The sequence below is a fragment of the Tursiops truncatus genome, chromosome 3, assembly GCF_011762595.2.
Source record: "Tursiops truncatus isolate mTurTru1 chromosome 3, mTurTru1.mat.Y, whole genome shotgun sequence".
Classification (NCBI taxonomy): Eukaryota; Metazoa; Chordata; class Mammalia; order Artiodactyla; family Delphinidae; genus Tursiops; species Tursiops truncatus.
In genome coordinates, this window is record NC_047036.1 from 62,660,396 (window position 1) to 62,682,248 (window position 21,853).

Consider the following 21,853-nt stretch of genomic DNA (forward strand, 5'->3'; position numbering starts at 1 on the left):
ATCTGTATATTCTACCATCTTTATTGACATTACTGTTACTAGAATATATATATATATATATATATATGGCATAATACAAAACTGAGGCATTAGTCATGACTACAGTATTATTTCTTAAACAGATATAATGACACAAAGTAATTCTCCTAAGAAATTAAACATTAATCTAAAAATCAATTTTGAAAGCAAATAGATTTTTGCATGAAATGCTTTAAACTAGCTTAGAAAAACAAAACTAAACACAGAACACACAGAGAGAGACACACACACACTTCAATCCTAGAGAATCATCTACTTTGTAACTTCTTACATCAATAGTCAAGACAGAACTTCCCTGGTGGCGCAGTGGTTAAGAATCCGCCTGCCAACACAGGGAACGTGGGTTCGAGCCCTGCTCCAGGAAGATCCCACATGCCATGGAGCAACTAAGCCCATGCGCCACAACACCTGAGCCTGTGCTCTAGAGTCCGTGAGCCACAACTACTGAGCCCATGTGCCACAACTACTGAAGCCCGCCCGCCTAGAGCCTGTGTTCCTCAACAAGAGAAGCCACTGCAATGAGAAGCCTGTGCGCCACAATGAAGAGTAGCCCCCACTCACTGCAACTAGAGAAAGCCCGCATGCAGCAACGAAGACCCAATGCAACCAAAAGAAAGAAAGAAAAATTAAAAAAAAAAAAGTCAAGGCAATGAGTAGTTCAAATGACCTTACTGTTAGAAGAGGTTACTGAAGTGTTTTCCAGAAGGTTCGTAAAATAATTCTAGGAAGTTGGTATAAGAAGAACTCTGAAGGTCTTAACCGTGGGCTAAAACTCTGTAAAAGTATTGATACTACATACATAGCAAAGCGGATATGAAGAAAGTTATGGTTTCAAACAATTGCCAGACTTTCCACTTAATTTTCCAAAAGAAAGCAGCCTGGCAGAGGTTAAAGGTATAAGGTAAATGACACCTTCCACTAAGAGTTTGACATTGCTACAGACACTGCCGGTTGACCATCCACCAACTATTCCTCCTGGCTCCTTCCTAACACACCTCAGATGTTGTTCTCTATCCTCCTCCACATGACTGTGAGCTTCACTAAGATCATCAATGCAATCCCATTCTCCTTGCCAGAAGTCCGTTTAGCAATGGACCTCTGAAGCAGTTCTGGCTAATGAGATAATCAGGGAAGGTTTGCTGGAAGCTCCTGGGTACACTCACAAAAAGATACACACATAAGGGCTTCCCTGGTGGGGCAGTGGTTGAGAGTCCGCCTGCCAATGCAGGGGACACGGGTTTGTAACCCAGTCTGGGAAGATCCCACATGCCGCGGAGCGGCTGGGCCCGTGAGCCATGGCCGCTGAGCCTGCGCGTCCGGAGCCTGTGCTCCGCAACGGGAGGGGCCACAACAGTAAGAGGCCCGTGTACCACAAAAAAAACAAAAACAAAAACAAAAAACACACACATAAGAAGGGACGTTCTCTTAAATAACGTTGTGTTTGCAGTGACACTCGGACCTGAAGAGTCATCTTAGGACCTTGAGGGCAGCTAACCTGAGAACAAAGCCAACATTGTGAACAAGAGCAGATGGAAAAACCAGGAATCTGTTTCCTTGATTATGTCATTGAATCGATGACTCAGCCTCTAGGCTTTTTATGTGATAAAACAAGTTTCCTAGTTGTTCCAAGCAGTTGTCATTTAAAAAATTACACAAATAATAATTGAGGAAAGAGGCTTACATATAATAAATTCTGCAATAACGTGCTCCCCAATAAAATGTGATTGGTGGTCTTCCAGTTCTCCTGGCTAGCTAGCACACACTGGTCATTCATTAACTTTGTAACACAGATCCACATACAATTAGATTTTTAGGGCCCCATTTAATACTGTAGAGGTAATCAATGGAAAAATTTATAAGGCTAACTGATTGAGACGGGTGGAAGAAACATGGAAATCATAAAAGTTCATTAACAATTGACTTTCTGCTATAAGGATTTAATATTCAAGTCTTTTAATCAAGAAACAGCAGTATAACAGCATATTAGAGACATGCAGACAACTACCAAGAGAAATAAAAATGGGAATTTGTAAAAGCAGTTGCCTGGGGGGACGGGGCTAGATGAAGGACAAGATGAGATAGGAAACTAGTACTTGTCTTTACAAACCTTTAAGTACTATTTAACTTTTAAAACTTGTTCTAGTACTAGAAGATTTTCTTAAGTGGCACAGTGTAGGAAGCTACACTTACATCACAGTTAATGCTGAGAAAAGAATGCTTTAGGGGCCACTTTTGAAGACTGTCAAAGAACCATAGAATAAGTGACAATTTTTAATAGCTTGGAACTCAACTAACTTAACAGGACATCATCTGAAAGCATTCTTATTATTCATAAAGAGGAATAAAGGGAAAGTAAGACAGGAGGAGAAATTCCAAATGTGTCCAACTATGGCTCTGGAAGTGCTGAAGGTATGTCCACTTCCTTCCTTCATTAGAAGTAAATACACAGGAAGTAAGACAAAAAACATTCTACCTTTAGCTTGGTTTTTGGAGTTTGAAGTGGGAAGAGAAGCGGGACAATAGGTGTTAAGGCCAAAATGACATGGGCAAGGATAAGACAAGGAGTGGATGGACACAAATGACCATTTAACCTCAAATGCAATGCCTGAAGAATTTAGTCTCAGTGCCATTATGAGCTGGCACAGCATGTCTTCAGACAAGCTGGAGCTCAAGCACTGGAATGTCCTCAAAAGAACTGTCCTGTACTAGTTAATAATATAAAGCGTAATTCCACTGGATTATCAGGTAATTGGTTTACTTCCGCTATCCCACCACCCACCTCTACTCTCCCAGCACAGGCCTGTAAGAAAAATCTTACTGACTGAAACAGCTGTTTTGACGCGGCTCAAAGATTATGACTGCATATTATCAGCTGTGTATTTCTATTACCATATTATGTGTTTAACAGGTGATTACTTATCCATTTTGAATTTTCTTTAAAACAAACAAATAACACATGCTTCCTCTGAGGCAAGCAAAGCTTATCCGACTAATGGCTACCGCACACATAGTTGTACCACAAGAGCGCCATCTAGTGATGAACCAAAAACATAGCAGGTGTTTGTTTAAACTTCCAAGTTACTATACAGCAAAAACAAAATCGTAAAGGAGATTGCTATAACATAGGTATACAGAATTAAAATGTGACACCACCAACTACAAAACGTCTTTTCTGGAAGAATTCTTAAAAACTGTATGATCTGAATTCCTTGGTCTTTGAACTGGTTAATTACACATTCAAACGAAAGATTTTTTAAGAAAATCGTTGTATCATAACAATTGTGCATCAGAAATATCTTCATGACATCAGGTATTTGACTTAATTAGCATATCTGAAGAAAATATAATCAATTAAATTAAAATTTTCAATCTGGAGTTTAATATTACTAAATTATAAAACTGTACTTCAAACAGTAACAACACTGTTTATACTCCTTATATACAGCCTTCATTTTAAGTTTTCTTTTTTTTTTTCTCAGTCTCAGTCCTTTCATTAAGGCACAGCACTAGTTATTAAAAGAGATTACAGTACTTATTTACTTTGGGCACCTTAATCAGTAGCTACATTTAAAAGATCAAAGGAATATGTTCAAATTCATTGGAAAGAGCAAGTAAACCCACTCAATGTATATATTTAAGCAACATCTTCAGTACTCAAAGGACCTGGCTTGCTAGGTCCTTTGAGTATTGACTTCCAAGTGACATCATCTCTGCCCCACTCCCCCTTTTAAAACTCTATTTATTTCAGATAAAATACTTGGTTTCTTAAAATATATGAGGAGGTATTCCTGGTAACTCAGTTACATTTAAAATTAGTACTGTACTTTCAATTTCACTAGACTTTAAACATTCTTCTTTTCCCAGTTGATTTCCACTAAATAAAGCTATATTCTGAGAACTCACAGTATACACTAGGGAAATCTAAGGAAAATAGCCTCTTGTTAATGAGAATTTAATTCTTGTTAATATATATGGCATATTCCTAAAAATCCAAAATAAGTAATTTTCTAGTAGACATCCAATTCCTAGAAACTTTTTAAGTGAATTAAATGTTAAAAGATTATTTAAGTTATAATACCAACAATACTTCAAGGAACAATAATACTCTTAGGTACTCTTTTCCTTTACACTTACTACAAACTAACCAAGTGAATATGCAATCCATTTTCTATCTGAACAAGCAAATACTCTAAAAAATAAACCTATGATTGAAGAGAAAGATCCAAAGCTATTTTGGCAAAATATTGAACAGAAAGATCCAAAGGTATTTTGGCAAAATATTAACATTTGCTACATTTGAATAGTGGTTGCATAGATGTTACATTATTCCCTGTATTACTCTGAATATTTTTAATTGCTCAAAACAAACAATAAAACCGCACACCATTTCTCTAGAATTCTTATTAACACTGAGAAATCTGACTAAATCAGCCACATTTTATTTTATGCATATGTAGATCTTTTTTTTTAAACTGCTGTGCAAAAGTTGGCACTATGATCAGAACTGCACTATCCAATACGGTGACTACTGAGCATCTGAAATGTGGCTAGGGAAATTGAGAAAGTGAATTAGTTTATTTGATACTCAAGTAACTCAGTTACTGAAATACTTCTAAGTATGTATGGAACAACTTGGATATGTGAATCTACTGCTTCAAGTGTAAATTTTATGAAATTTAAATTCAGATCAAGTATTTTTGATAAAAATTTTAGCATCCAAACTGAGAGGTGCTCTAAGTGCAAAATATACAGTGGATAGTATGAAAAAAGAATGTAATATCTGAATCTCTTTACATATGTTAAAAATATTATGGATATACAGTTGACCCTTGAACATGGATTTGAACTGTACAGGTCTACTTACACTCGGATTTTTTCCAATAAATATATTAGAAAATTTTTTGCAGATTACACAACAGTTTGAAAAAACTCACAGACAAACCACATAGCCTAGGAAAATTGAAAAAATAAGAAAAAGTTAGGTATGTCATGAATGCATAAAATATATGTAGATACTGGTCTATCCTCACATAGTTATAAGGTAAGTAATATTTAATATAAAATTAATAATGAGGGCTTCCCTGGTGGTGCAGTGGTTGAGAATCTGCCTGCTAATGCAGGGGACACGGGTTCGAGCCCTGGTCTGGGAGGATCCCACATGCCGTGGAGCAACTAGGCCCGTGAGCCACAACTACTGAGCCTGCGCGTCTGAAGCCTGTGCTCCGCAACAAGACAGTCCGCGATAGTGAGAGGCCCGCGCACCACGATGAAGAGTGGCCCCTGCTTGCCACACTAGAGAAAGCCCTCGCATAGAAACGACGATGCAACACAGCAAAAATAAATAAATTAATTAATAAACTCCTACCCCCAACATCTTCTAAAAAAAAAATTAATAATAAGTTAGTTTTCTTACTGTTTTTTAACTTTGCTTTCAAAGAATTACATTACCGTACAGTATGCCCCTCTCTCTGATAATTGGAGAAATTGTGTATCAGCCTATCATCACAGGTAAGCAGTTTAAAAAAAAAGTAACGGCGGTCTGGTGGTTAAAACTCCATGCTTCCAATGCAGGGGGTGCGGGTTCGATCCCTGGTGGGGGAATTAAGATCCCGCATGCCACTTGGCGTGGCCAAAAAAAAAAAAAAAAAAAAGGTAACAATGTTTCTAATACTATATTATGAATATGACTGTAATACTGTATGCCATAAAAATTTTATAATCATTCATTCATTAGTGTATAGGCTAGGCTACTGTGAAGCAATTGTATTGATTATTAACACTAGGCTACCATAAAGCCATCACATTGCTGCCTCTTCGTTATCAATGCATGAATTGTTACACCTGTAAATAAAAATGAATTTCTTTTTCACATTATCTTATCACTTTTGATGTCTAGTGTTAGCAATATATATAACATCTACACTGTTTTGTATCATATAAGACAATATCGATGTAGGTACTGACAGGTGATTCATCTTGTAAACAGATGATATATACTTAATGATATTGATAAATACAATACTGTAAATGTATTTTCACTTCCTTATGATTTTCTTAATGACGTTTCATTTTTGTCTAGCTTATTGTATTATAAGAATATACTATATAATACATATAGCATATAAAATATGTGTTAACCAACTATTAATGTTACTGGTAACAGTACTTGTCAATAATAGGATATCAGTAGTTAGGTTTTGGGGGCATCAGAAGTTATAAGCAGATTTTTGACTGAGTGGGAGGTTGGTCCCCCTAACCCCAGCACTGTTCAAGGGTCAACTGTATTGTCAACATATATTAAAATTTATCTTACCTTTTAGAAACTGTAAATTTAAAACTACATGTATTACTCATACTGTATTTCAAGTGGAAAATACTGGACAATTTTTGTAGCCACTTCCTTACTGATAAACATATAGGTTGTTCCAATTTCTGCACTATTACAAACAATGACCCTGTATGTTCACTTGTGTACACATGCAAGAGAGATACTAGAAGCTGAATTCCTGGTCACGGGGTATGCACCATAGCACATTTCCATATTGCTTCTCACAACACATGTACCAGTTTATACTTTAATAGTCTAATATTATTTCCTCCCAACACTTGGTAAGGTCCAAGTAATTTGTGCCAACTTGATGGGCATGAAATGGTATTTCACCATTGCTGAATTTGCACATCCCTGATTACTAGTGAGGGTAAGGAGGTCTTCATATATTTCTGGGCCATTTGAGCCCAGAAGATTTCTACCCTTATTCCTAAGCTTGTTTAAAACCCTATCTTAGCTGCAGAGAGTGAAAAGACCAGAATCCAAAGTCATCACTCAAACTATATGCATGGAAACATCTCATATATACAATTCTAACCACATGTTAGAATTTAGGTGAACTTAATTAAGGTGAACACCCACTAACATAGAGAAAGGCAGAGTTGCTTATTTTTCTAAATCTGATGACATTTAATGTTTAAAAATCAATATAGTATAGATATAGCATATATATTCTGCTATTTTTCAAAGGTAAATTACAGTTCTTTGGTATAAAATTTAGTTTTCATATTTTTGTACCAAATTGTTTCTGACATGCCTTAAAATTTTCTCCTTTGTGGAGGGGCGAGTAGAATGGAAAATGTGTATTAGTCAAATTTTTAACTTAGAGTCATCAAAAAATTTTTCTGTCTTAGCATCAAAAAATAATTTTAACAGATAAAACATATTTAATATTAAACTAGAGGTCAAAAGTAACAACACAATTCTCTTCTCAAATACATTAAACTCCCGGATGCTTTCCAAATAGTAAACGCCACCAGTCCATTCCCACTCTGTTTCTCTCTGCAATTTTCATTCCAACAGCCCTCAAGCTTGGAAGTGATTCTCACTTTCATCTGATCAAGTTTCCTCTAGTCACAGCTAATAATTAGATTTATCTCTTTTCTGAGTGGTCCTCAAGTAGTTTAGCTACAAGTCCGACCAATGAACAGCATCTGGTATTTTATGCATGGTCGCCACACATTCCCAGTATCTCAGGATTACCTAGCTTTCATACTGTTTTATTTTTCCATTGAAAAAGGCTGTACTAAATATAACTAAATGTGACCTATGTTTTCCATTTTTGTCGGCTTTTCAGGTAACAAAAATCATAGGCAAAACTATCAGATGCTGTGTCCCAATTTGGGGTTTTGCAAATACAATCAATCCCTGTAATTATGTGGTGTTTTGCTCAAATGCATTAGATCTATTACACAACAACTGTGTTAACAATTCAGTCATTATGGTATCACAAAAGCCCAAACAAACACATTTTCTGACTGTGAAGTTATTTAACATTTTTCACTGACCAAAAATTTGATTCAACAGTACAGTAAGCTAGATTTGGTTGTTTGTTTCCTCTTTATCTTTTCTGAAAATGAATTTAGTAGAGGTAAAGGGAGGCTGACTTCTGAGCTACCTGGAAGAGATAATCACTAAAGATAAAAGAGCACCTGACAAGATATAGTACTCCAGAGCTTATGAGAGTGTTTTTCAAACACTGGGTCACAACCCAGAGGGTTATAATTAATTTAATGGGCATTTTAAGAAATGAATGAGAATGTAAAACATCAGACTGTATCACACTTGGTAAGGGTATATGTATCATTTCATGAAACTTTTGGCTACATATTTATATATGCTTGTCACAAAGCAGGATGTCTTTTTTTTTTTTTTCCCTACTGTGGATCAAAAAGTTTAAAAACCTAGAGATAAAAAATGCTTTTACTTAATGTTTATGAAAACTCTGTGAAGCAGGTATACAACACCCATTTCATAGTACAAAAGCATAGGTCCTAAGTGACTTATCCAAAGTCACACAGCTAGAAAATGATATAATAAGCGTATTTTTAAAAAAATGCAAATGGACATGAAATTCAACCTCACTAGGAATCAAAGAACTGCAAATTATAACCATGAGTTATCATTTTTTCACCTGTCAAAACAAATAAAAGGAAACCTTTTATTTTTTTAATGAAAAAATTCAATGTTTGAGTTTAAGGAAATCTGACACTTTCAGAAACACCTAGTGGGGGTATAAATTAGTAAAGGCTTTCCAAAAACACTTTGACAATGCATATCAAAAGCTTTAAATTTCTGTGCATATCCTTTGACATAGCAATTCCATTCTAGGAACTTACCTTAAGGAAATCATATATATATATATGCAGATATTTAGCTATAGGGATGTATCACCACACTGTTTATGATAAGCAAAGATTGTAAATTAAAACATCTAATGACATAAGATCAAATAAATCATGGTAGATCCACATAACGGAATCCTACGTAGCCATTAAAAAACAAAGTTCCAGAATATTCAGTGACATAAGGTGTCCAATATAGTAAGTGAAAAGAGTTTATGTAAAACTGTTAACACAGCACAATTCAATTTTTGTTTAAAAATTTATCTACAGTTGAATCCTGAACAACGTGAGGGTTAAGGGCACCAATACTCTGAGCAGTCAAAAACCCAAGTACAACTTTACAGTCAGCTTTCTGTATCCTTGGATTCAACCAACCTTAGATCGTGCAGTATCGTGATATGTATCTAGCAAAAAAAATCCAAGCGTAAGTGGACCCTCGCAGCGCAAACCCGTGTTGTTCAAGGGTCAACTGTATATTCAGAGAAAAAAATCCATGGAAGATATACTTATATTCTGCCCTTGCCCTGCCTTGCCTTTTCCCAACACAGAAACCAGAGTGATCCTTCTAAAAACTGAAGCTAGTATTTAAATACTCCAGGAAAAAGATAAAAAAGGGGCGAGAGGTTAGGATAAACCAAGTAAGGCAAAATGAGGTTGCTACTGAAGTGGGTGGGAAAATGGTGGTATAGGAGACTGTATTTTCTACTTTTTTGTATGCCTAAAAAATTTCATAATATAGAGTTTTAAAGTAATAAAACCTAAATCAGGTGGAACATTGCTCAAAATCCTCTAATGGCTTCCCATCTCACTCATAGTAAAAGCCAAAGTCCTTAAAATGGTCTAAAGACCTGCCATCAGTGTTTCTCAACCCTGGCTGCATTACAAACACCTGGCCCCAAGCCCTAGAATCACTGGTCTGGTGGGCAGCCCCGCTTCCAAGGTGATTCTCATGTGGAATCACCTCTCAGGAGGGAAAAAACACTACAGGATAGGACCCCTGCTCCCTCTCCAACCTCTCTGTAGCTTACTGTTTTGTTTTGTTTTAATTTTTATTGGAGTATAATTGATTTACAATGTTGTGTTAGTTTCAAGTGTAGAGCAAAGTAAATCAGCTATACCTATACATATATTCACTCTTTCTTTTTTTTAGATTCTTTTCCCATATAGGCCATTACAAAGTATTGAGTAGAGTTCCCTGTGCTATACAGCAGGTTCTTATTAGTTATCTGTTTTATACATAGTAGTATGTATATGTCAATTCCAATCTCCCAATTTATCCCTCCTCCCCCTTACCCGCTGGTAACCATGAGTTTGTTTTCTACATCTGTGACTCTACTTCTGTTTTGTACGTAAGTTCATTCATACCCCTTTTTTTAGATTCCACATATAAGTGATATCATATGATATTTGTCTTTCTCTGACTTACTTCACTCCGTATGACAATCTCTAGGTCCATTCATTTTGCTGCAAATGGCATTATTTTGTTCTTTTTTATGGCTGAGTAATATTCGAAAAGATACATGCACCCCAGTGTTCACTGCAGCACTGTTTACAATAGCCAGGACATGGAAGCAACCTAAGTGTCCATCAACAGAGGAATGGATAAAGAAGATGTGGCACATACATACAATGGAATATTACTCAGCCATAAAAAAGAACAAAATGCCATTTGCTTACTGTTTTTTGCCCAGCCACAATGGCCCTCCTTGTTTCTCAAACAATGCCAAGCACACCCTACCTCAGGGCCTTTGCCTGAAGCACTCTTTCCCTTCAGATCTGTCTAGAATCTTCCTTTGCCTCCTTCAGGTGTTTGCTCAAATGTTACTTTCGCAGTGAGGCCTTCCTGGTTGCCCTATATAAAAACTGTAGCCCCTTCCTCTCCTCTCCCAGGACTTCCTATCCCCCTTCTTTTACTGTTCCCCACTGCACTTATCACCATCTGACATACAACATATTTTCTTATTTATTATCCCTCTCCCCCAGCTAAAGTGTTATCTCCTTAAGGGCAAGGATTTTGCCATTTTTAATCAGGGCTGTGTTCCCAGCAACTCAAACACCTGGCACATATTAAGCACCCAGAAAATACTTAACAAATAAATGAATAAATGACTATATACCAAGACATTTAGAGTTGTTGGTGGTGGGATTACAAATGACTTATTTTTTCTTATCTCAACTTTTCAATATGTGAACATGTACTATATTTATAAGAAAAAAATCTGAGCAAACAATATTAATGCAATGTATTTCCTTGCTTTAAAAAAACACAGTTAGTGGAATGTTATCTCGGTGATTACACAAATAAATAGCTATGTAAACATCCAGTGAGCTTTAGATTTGTGCATTTTACTGAATATATGCCTTAAATTTTTGAAAAAGTGAAAGACAGTTAAAAATATTACAGCCTGAGTGATAATGGATTCATCTGGCAAACAGAGATTTGGAGACACTCTTGCCTGTGGAATACTTCCTACAAATCATCCACAAATCTCCACTGACGCAAGTTTTTTCATCAACTAGGTCTCCTCAGAATTCTCTTCATGGTGTGTAACAATACCTAGAGTTATCCTATACAACAATAATCTAAAACTACTTGTGTGCCTTTAATTGTGAACCAGCAAGCTTGTCCTAAGAAATCCTGTAAAATATCAACTCTAAGAAAGCCAATCATCTAAACCTGGAGAAAGTTCCCTAACTGGTTCTCCAGCTAACAAAGCATAGAAGATGATGATGGATTAACTAAACATTAAATACAAACATTAGCTGAACCAATTGATAAACAGAAAAGTATCAATTCTGCTAAAGCCTTTGTGTTTGGCAGACATTCCACACTACCTAAGTGTATAATAACAGAACTCGGATTAAGGTTGCCTCATCCAACTATTCAGTGACCATTTAGGAACCAGTTCTCTTCAGTTCTTCTGTAAAAGTCTAAAACCCGGATTCTGGACAAAGTGGTAAAATCTACTCTTGAATCTTTCCTACTCAAACATAGCCTCTCATCATGTGAAAAAGTGCTCTAGAGCCTCAATTGAATGCTCTTTTTGAGACATTTGAGAAAAAACAAGTTAGCCTTATTTCTCAAGAAGAGAGCAGTGGTCTTAACAGCAAGGGTACTACAAACAGCACAGGAGCACGGCATGTCATCCTACAACAATTTTACATCATGGTAATAAAAAAAATCATATCAAAAATAAATATGGCTAGAGAAAAATGCAAAGTTTACATGAATTTATAAGCTAGGCCATAACACTTTTAAAAAAAATCAACACCTTCCTATCCCCAGTATCCTAAATGCATTCATTCTTTTCTACTATTTTCTACTTTGGCAGAAATATCAAAAGTATTTGTTGAGTCATTTGTAGTGATGTGGATGCACCTAGAGTCTGTCATACAGAGTGAAGTCAGAAAGAAAAAAACAAATACCGTATATTAACACATATATATGGCATCTAGAAAAATGGTACCGATAAACCTAGTGGTCGGGCAGGAATAGAGACACAGACGTAGAGAACAAACCTGTGGACATGGGAGGGGAAGGGGCGGGTGGGATGAACTGAGAGAGTAGCATTGACATATATACACTACCATGTGTAAAATAGGTAGCTAGTGAGAAGCAGCTGCATAGCACAGGGAGATCAGCTCGGTGCTTTGTGACGGCCTAGAGAGGTGGGGTGAGGAGGGTGGGAGGGAGATGCAAGAGGGAGGGGATATATATACACATATAGCTGATTCACTTTGTTGTACAGCAGAAACTAACACAACATTGTAAAGCAATTATAATCGAATAAAGATTAAAAAAAAGCCTGCTAACTATTATAAATTCTCCAAGACTAAACTTTCCCTCCCCCTATATTATTAATAGAGCCAGAAGGCAAATTTCTGCTTATCGCAATTTCTTAGAAGAAAGCCTTCACTGAATTAAGATTTAAAGTTCTCCCTTGAATCTCTTAACAGACTAACAACAAACTCCCTTTGGATCCCCATATTATTCAGTATTTCACATGACAGTGCTAGGAAAAAACTTGTCTGCTTGCTGTTATGCCGAAACAAGACTACAACTCAACACACTTCTCACTCATTTGTCAAGAAGCTCAGCCATGTTCTGTTTTCCACTAATACTGATCTTATCTCAGGTGTCTGCTGTATCTATTCATATTTCTTTTCAACACTGTATCTTTAACCATCCTGTTTTACCTTGTTCCTGATTTTACAAATTACTGGAAATTCTCTGTAGTAACTGAAAGATTACAGAACTAATATAATAAAAACTGAATAGCTTAAACACTAGTTATTGAATTTTAAAAAGTAATAGTGACAAAAAAGTTGACTTTTTAACCTTTTGCAGTTGGAATGATAGAACATCTTAACCGTTTCCCTTTTATAAATCAATAAGCATACAACTTCCATCATTTGTGCCAAAGGAAGAGATCCGTAGACTGGATAATTCAAACTAAGAAATTCAAATATGCCACTTTTAAGCCTGAAAACAAAAGCCTAAACTTACAAAATGGATACGTGGTAAATTCTTTGGTTATAATTAACATTTTTGAGAGCTTACCATATGGCCACTGTTATAAGCACTACGCCTGTGTTATTTAATCCTCTCAACCTGTGTGAGGTAGTTGCTATTCACCCTCTTTTGCAGATGAGGAACCTGGGGCATAGAGAGGGTATGTAACTTGCTCAAGGTGACACATGGTAGAGCCAGCACACAAACACGGCCTGGCTCCAGAGCCCACATCTTTATCCTATACTGACTCCTTGGATAGGAAAAGAATACTTTTGCCAGGTAAACCCGAGTTCACTGATGTAGCCAAATTCTTGCCTGACCTTTGAGCTGAAATTTTGTTGACAGAAGTGGGATAGTATAGCTAGACAACTCTGCTTACTATGCATGTTAAGCACTGTTAAGAGTACTTAAAGGGCTTCCCTGGTGCCGCAGTGGTTGAGAGTCCACCTGCCGATGCTGGGGACGTGGGTTCGTGCCCCGGTCTGGGAAGATCCCACATGCCACAGAGCGGCTGGCCCCGTGAGCCATGGCTGCTGAGCCTGCGCGTCCGGAGCCTGTACTCCGCAACGGGAGAGGCCACAACAGTGACAGGCCCGCGTACCGCAAAAAAGAAAAAAGAAAAAAAAAAAAAGCGTACTTAAGTGTTTTCACGGGATATATGTATGTGCACTGGCGCCACTTACCTTTTGCTTATATTTTGAAAACAATTTGTATTATAACACTTTATTGGAATGATAGTGTAGTTTGGAAGAATCCAAAAACTTACTTTTAGTCATGCCAATTATCATAGTTCTTGAGCTTTCCTTCTGCAAAGGAAGATAACTCTCTGATCTGTATTTTGATACAATGATTTCACCTCTGTAACAAAATACAATAATAACAACAATAACAATAATAGTGTTAGCCTGTCTGAGGTGAAAACATTGGTCTTTGAGACTAAAGTTACTAATTCCAATGTATCTTATATCTGCTTCAGACATTAACTAGGTTTCATCACATGCGGCATTTCTGAAAAGGATTACATGACAGGAATAATACGCATATTTTGATGAAAGAGGAGCTATACACTTGTGAAGATACTTTCTACTTTCTCCTTGTTGTTTTTCCTGTCTTGATTTGGTTTCTTTCTGGCAGAAAACATCTTAAGAATTTAATTCTTCCAGCATTTTATTGAACACTTCTCCTCTGATAAAGAAGTTTTTCCAGGAAAGTGTTTCCCTTCAGTTTTAAAAATGTAATTCCCTAACTAGTTGTACTTTATACTTTCTGTAAAAGCTGTCTGAACCATTACAGGATTCCTACACACACATGCACGCACACACACACACAGTCAGAAAGGTTAGATTACATACAAACAAGTTTTATAAAGTGGGCTATATGAACTACTTTAGGAAATACTTTTAAAGTCTTTTTCTTATCAATCATCACAACTAAATATTTGTGACGTGGACATAGAAAAAAACATACTTCACTAGGTGAAATTGTAAATAATCAATGTAAAATGGGAGAGCAACAGAAGACTTCAGTAAATTGACAGATCTTTTAAATGTAGGGCTGCAAAAAAAAATTATACCATGTGAAAAATAGGATTTATTGATATCCTCTTTAAATAACTGTGGAAGGTTGAATAATTGCCCCCAAAGATATACAGCTCCTAATACCCAGAACTTGTGAATGTTACCTTGTTGGTAAACAGGATTTTGCAGCTGTGATTAAGACTCCTTAGATGGAGAGATTCTTCTGGATTATGCTGGTGGACCCGAAATGTAACCACAAGTGTCCTTATAAGAAGGTGGCAGAGGGAGATTTAACTAAAGAAGAAGCTTATGTGACAAAAGGAGAAGAGTCAGGGAGATTGGAAGATGTTACACTGATGGCTTTGAAATGGAAGAAGAGGCCATGAACGATGAATACAAGGAATGCAGCTCCAGAAAGTGGAAAAGGCAAGGAGACCATTCTCCCCTAGAGCTTCCTGAGGGACTGCAGCCCTGCTGACACCTTGGTTTCACCCCGTGAAACTGATTTTGGACTTCTGACATCTAGAACCGTAAGAGAATAAATGTGTGTTATCTTAATACCAACTTTGTGGTAATTTGTTACAGCAGACATAGGAAACTAATACACTAACAGACGGTACAAATCTTCAGTTAAAACCTATTGACCCTCTGCCATTTACAGAATTAATTTATTCTAAACTATGTTAAAAATAAGTTTCTCATCATATATCTCAAATAATATGTTTACTTAATAGGAATAGAATAACTGAAAAAAATAGCATAAAATCTTAATAGAAGCAAATTTGAATATATTAAAGCAATTTTAGGCAAGTTGTTTGCCAACTGGGTATTTTCAACTGCAGGTAATTTGATGAAAATTAAAGCTCAAGAATAACTCTTGCCATGGGAAGAGTTACAATAATTGTTCAAGAGTAACAAGAGTAGTTGAGTAGTGACTATTTTCCTCCCATTTCAAACCAACATGTGATTCAAAAGCAGCACTGTTGCAAAATGAAACAGCTAAAAGGAGAAAAGGCAGAGGAAGAAAGTAACATTTTGTTGAATTCCTATTACATGTAAATGCCTTATATAAATTCTCATTTCCATCTCAAAACAACTCTAAGATATAAAAGAAGTTAGATTAAAAACAAACAAACAAACAAAAAAGGACTTGGAGGAGGGGATAGTTTAAATAATTGGCCAAAGGTCACAGCCAGTACTGGTATCTCTAGGATTCAAATCCAAGACCAACTGCAAAGCCCAGGACTTTTCACTACTCCCAAAGAAGAGAATGTTGTCTGGCAATGAAAACTAGACTTAAGTTTCTTTCTTCTTCATTTTTGAATTACTCACTGACTGATTCAAAATCTCATAAGTTATAAATCTTTGTTATTGTCATGCTAACAAATATGTTTTACTTCCTCATTCCCTCTGAGATGAGTGTTATAACTATACAAGTTACTATCTCCATATAAATATTAGAAAATATCCTGCTTCTTTCATTAGGCCCTTCTACAAGAATATTTAAAATACAAAAATATTCAGCAAACTAAAATTCTAAATATCTAACACTCAGTCAACAGAAACAGACCCAGAAATGACACAGATGATAGGACTAGTAAACAAGGACATTAAGATAGTTATTATAATGATAGTCCACATGTTCAAGAAGGCAGAGGAAAGCATAAGCATTTTAGGGAGAGACTTGAAGATATATAAAAGCCCCAAATCAGTTTTCTGGAGATGAAAAACAAACTGGATGAAATTAACAGCAAATTAAACACTGCCAAAGGAAAGAAAACTAATTTGAAGATACAGAAATAGAAACTACTCAAAGCACAGAGAAAAAAAACCACAAAAATAGAGTATCAATGTAATTATTATAGAACAACTTCAAGTAGCCTAATATACATGCAATTGAAATCCTCAAAGATGGGAAGAATGGAAAAAAATATCTGAAGAAATTACGGTTGGAAAATTTACAAACTGGATAATATCCCAAAGCCACAAACCCAAAAAGCTTGACAAACTTGAAGCACAAAGAAACATGAAAAAAACTACACCAAGGGACATCATAATTAAATTGCTTAAAACCAATGATAAAGAGAAAACCTTAAACACAATCTCAGGATTGTGGGGCACATACAGAGGAACAAAGGAAAAATGATAGCAGACTTCTCACTGGAAACAACACAAGCCAGAAGACAGTGAAACAACATCTTAAAAGTATGAAAAGAAAAACTCATCAAGAATTCCCTACCCAGTAAAAACATATTTCAAAAATGAAAGTGAGGGCTTCCCTGGTGGCGCAGTGGTTGCGAGTCCACCTGCCGATGCAGGGGACACGCATTCATGCCCCAGTCCGGGAAGATCTCACATGCCGCAGAGCGGCATGGCTGCTGAGGCTGTGCAATGGGAGAGGCCACAACAGTGAGAGGCCCGCGTACCGCAAAAAAAAAAAAAAAAAAAAAGAAAGTGAATTTAGGGTGATGAAAATATCTTAGAACTAGACAGAGGCGATGTTTACATAACCTCTTCAATGTGCTAAATGCTATATGCTTTAAAATAGTTAATGGTTACTTTCATGTTACATGAATTTTACCTCAAAAAAAAAAAAAACCTTTAAAAAAATGAGGGTGAACTTATTTTCTCAAGACACACAAAACCTGAAAGAATTCACCATTGGTAGACCTGTACTGTGAGACAATGTTAAAGGGAAGTTTTAGGTAGAAGAAAATGATACCATATGGATATCGATATCTAGAGCTACTCAAAGGAATGAAGAGCACCAAAAATGGTAAATATGTGGGTAAATATAATGTTTTTTGCCTTATTTTAAAAATAATTAAGGGACTTCCCTAGTGGAACAGTGGTTAAGAATCCACCTGCCAATGCAGGGGACATGGGTTCAATCCCTGGTCCAGGAGGATCCCACATGCTGCAGAGCAACTAAGCCCGTGTGCCACAACTACTGAGCCTGCCCTCTAGAGCCCGTGAGCCACAACTACTGAACCTGCATGCCACAACTACTGAAGCCCGCGCACCTAAAGCCCATGCTCCGCAACAAGAGAAGTCACCGCAATGAGAAGCCTGCGCACTGCAACGAAGAGCAGGCCCTGCTTGCCATAACTAGAGAAAGCCCATGCACAGCAACGAAGACCCAATACAGCCAAAAATAGATTAATAAAATAAATTTTAAAAACATAATTGATTAAGTAAAAATAATAACAATTTATTTTGAGGGTTATGTTATTAATAGAAGTAAAATGTATAATAATAGCACAAACACTATACTACTGTAAGGTTCTTATTATATGTGAAGAGATATAATACCACCTGAAGGTAGAGTGTGATGAGTGCATACTATAAACACTAAAGAATCACTAAACAACAACAAAACATATTTAGAGGTATAGTTAGTAAGCCAACATAGTAAATAAAAGGAATTATAAAATATACTCAAGTAAGTATGCCAAAACAAGGCAAAAGAGCAAGAAGAGAGGGCAACAAAGAATAGATGGGACAAACTGCAAACAAGTAAGATGGTAGACTTAAACCCAAATAATACCAATAATCATATTAAATGTATATGGTCTAAAGACCCCAATTAAAAGGCAGAGACTGTCATACTGGATATAAAGGAACACCTAACCATATGATGTTTATAAGAAAATCATTTTAAAAATCATTTAAAATATAAAGACACATGTAGGTTAAAAGTCAAAGTAATCATAAAGTCTACTCCCATCCCCAGATTGCAAGCTCCAAGAGTTTGTTCACCCTTCTGTCTCTGACACTCAGCAACTGGCATGCTATGTTTATTAACTAATAAAAGCCTTTAGAATTTGTGAAAACTTCTACACCACCTAACTATTCCCAGGCCACAATATCTGAGGCACCAACAGCTGTTTTTCTTGCTGTTATCTATATCTCACTTCAAAAAGTCTATTCTCTCTTTCCTACCCAGTCTCCCAGGGGCTGAGAAAGCTGGAACCTAATCTTGTTAGATCTGTGCCAAAAGTAAAAGAACACTGTTTCTGAGTGAGGGTTCGGTTAGCTTTTCTTGAATAAAGTACATCTATTTGGCTGCTCCCTGAGAGTCGTGAGTATTTCTTTGTCAGACCAGCTAGAAGCCTTTTGCCATGAACTGGATCCTAGAGGAATAGGGGAATAGAAAATAGACTTGTGGGTTTAGGTTTAAAAGTACAGGGAGAATAGTAGGAATTCAGCCGTTCAAACTGCTTCCTCCTCCTACCTCCTCTCCCTCACAAAATTTATATATGTGTTTCTCCTCTACCCCATCCTCACCCTAAGCTAACAGTAGGAGATGAACTCTGAGGAGCTAAAGGACTGACTCCTGGTGTTTCTGTATCTCTGTTCCTTTCTTCCAACAAAGTTTGGAATATGCTATTGCTAATGAAAATATGATATATGATGCTTGTATTTGTAAGTTACAAAGAATACATTTTAACATTTCAAAGGATTCTAGGCAAGGTACTGGATATATAACAGGCCTTAACCTTCATGGACTTAGATAATTACCAACTGTGATCAGTATTGCCAAAGAAAATAGAGAGCTGTGGGAAAGAGTGTGCACATCAGGAATGGAGGAAGAGATTTAGATTGGATAGTTAGCTAAAGAGTGGGAATCGGAGTGATAATAGTGTTTCATAGGCTCAGACAATAGCATGTGTGTGACAAAATGCATTTTCCAAAGATGGCTGCAACAGTAACTCCTGTCCCTCTTCTAGAACCATGTCATCTGCCTATCAGGAGGTGGAATTTATGTCCTCTTCCCTTAAATCTGAATGGACCTTTGTGATTGCTAGACCAAAACAATGAGGCCAGAGTGATGCAGTATGACTTCTGAGACCAGGTGGCAATAGGCCATCCAGCTTTCAGCCTGGTTCTTGTAGGGCACTCACTCTTCAAACTTGACCACGATGCAGAAAGGAAAGCTAAACAGACTGCGGAGAAGAACCAAGGTCCCTGGCTGAGTTCACAGTCAAGAGCCAACACTATCTTGCCAACCATATGAATGACCCATTTAAAAGTAGATCTCGTAGCCCCCGGTTGAGCCACCCCAGACAGTGCCACACAGAGCAGATATGAGCTGTCCTCACCAAGCTCTACCCAACTTGCATATTGGTGAGCTAGATAAATGATACTGTTGTTTTAGGCCACTCAATTCTGAGTGGTTTGTCATGTAGAAAGAGATAATCAGAACAATGTGGATAGATCTTGAGGCTGGCAAGAGCTTGGCAGTTCCAGAAACTGAAAAATACAGTGTGGCTGCAACACAGAGAGAGAGATAACACCAGCATCAGCAACAACCAACAGTTAATATTTGGTATTTATTATTTTGTATGGCATTGTTTTAAGTGATTTATATGTATTACTTTATCATTAGAATCCTATTGCATATACTCTTAAAACGCTGACTTTAAAATATGGGGAAACCGAGGCACAGAGCAGTTAAAATGACTTGCCCAAGATCACACACTCAGGCAGTCTACTACAAGAGCCTATGCTATGAATAAAGGCGTACTTCCGCTCAAAGGACAGAATGGCATAACATGAGGTGTAGAAAGGCAGATCAAGCCCAGGTTATGCAGATCTTCACAGAATGGGTGGAAGTTCAGGTGTTAGTTTATGAGTAATAGGATACTACTGAACAGTTTTAAGCAGGGTAGTACATGATCTAACTAATATTTAAAAGATCATTCTGGCTGCATGCGAAGAACAAATTAGAAGAAAGGCAATAATGTTTGACAGCAAGGTACTCCTTGAGAATAAAATTAGAAATAACTAAAATATAATGGTTTCACTGAAAGAATATAATTGATGGATCAAGTTGATAATACCAAGCCCCATGATCAACGTTAACATACAAAAAGAGAACTGCCAAGACACTGCTATGTGCCTTCTGGTATAATGCAACAGACAGGAAGTAAACCACAACCATCTATGACATATTCCTAGGGGAAAAATTTCAAACCTGAATCCAATCAAGCCTAGACCTAGCCACAAGTTTACCAAAGACAGGAGAACAGAGGAACAAGTTAAACAACACTGTGAGGATACTGCCTGCCAAATCCAGAATATGTAAAATTCTAGATGACAAATTTGATAAACAGCAAGAAAGGGAGGATGCTGTTATAGATTAAAAGGAACCCAAGAAATGTATCAACCAAGTGCAATGTGTGAAACATGTCTGGAAGCTGATTTGAACAATTCAATGATTTAAAAAGACTGATGAGGTAATTGGGGAGCTCTGATCACTGATCAGATGTTAAGAAATTATTAGTGGGATTTTTTGGTATGATGATAGTATTGTACATATTTTTTTAAATAGTCCTATTTCTTAGTGATACATACTTAATATTTACAGATAAAATTATATCATGTCTAGAATTTGCTTTAAAATAATGTGGAGAGGGACAGGCAGTATAGATGAAACAATATGTGCCATATGTTAATAACTGTTGAAGCTGGATGATGGATGCATAGGGGTTAATTATACAAATCTCTTTAGGTTTTCGTATGCTTAAAACTTTTATTAATACAAAATTTAAATTTTAAAAATTTAGGAGTCTATCTAAGCTCCCCTAATCCAACCAAAGTGAGGCTGTAAACTCAGGCAGAAATGACAGGCTAATGACTAAGTATAAAACCTCCAAGTGTTTTGCTTTTTCCTTCAAGAATATGCAACACAAAAGCAGATGACGTGTAAGAACAGGCGATTCATGAGAGGTGATTAGGCAGTGCCCCTAGCACTCTCTGGGGGTGAGGGGGTCCCAACAATCCCAGTGGCAGGTGAAGATTGATTCATGAGACTACTGTAGCACTAAACATCCAATCAATTACCTTTACTCATCAAGCAACCTCCTGATTGCAATGGTTCCACTGTGGCATTTTTTTCCATGGGAGAGGATGTATTTCTAATGACTTATTAATAAATTGCCATTCTAGTTTATTTATCAGTCGCTTTTAAGTTTTCGCAGTGTAAATCAGTCCATAGAGCCCCAAATCAGACATCCTAAATAAATAACTAGTAAGCCAAACACCCCAGACTTTACAATCTGATAACCACACCAAAATATTGTCAACTTTTCACCACAGAACTTCCTCT

The 21,853-nt window shown here is 36.7% G+C and overlaps 1 protein-coding gene across 4 annotated transcripts in view; it reads right to left on the reverse strand.

Moving 5' to 3' along the window:
* HOMER1 (homer scaffold protein 1) overlaps positions 1–21,853 on the reverse strand; it is a 131,474-nt gene that overhangs the window by 90,431 nt on the left and 19,190 nt on the right. Inside the window, exon 1 of one of the 4 annotated variants that reach the window (XM_073802244.1) lies at positions 13,992–14,010. The exons of the other annotated variants lie outside the window; for them this stretch is intronic. The gene's annotated coding sequence lies outside the window, so the exon portion shown is untranslated. Of the gene's footprint in view, positions 1–13,991; positions 14,011–21,853 lie in introns of those variants that run through there. 4 annotated transcript variants of the gene reach the window in all.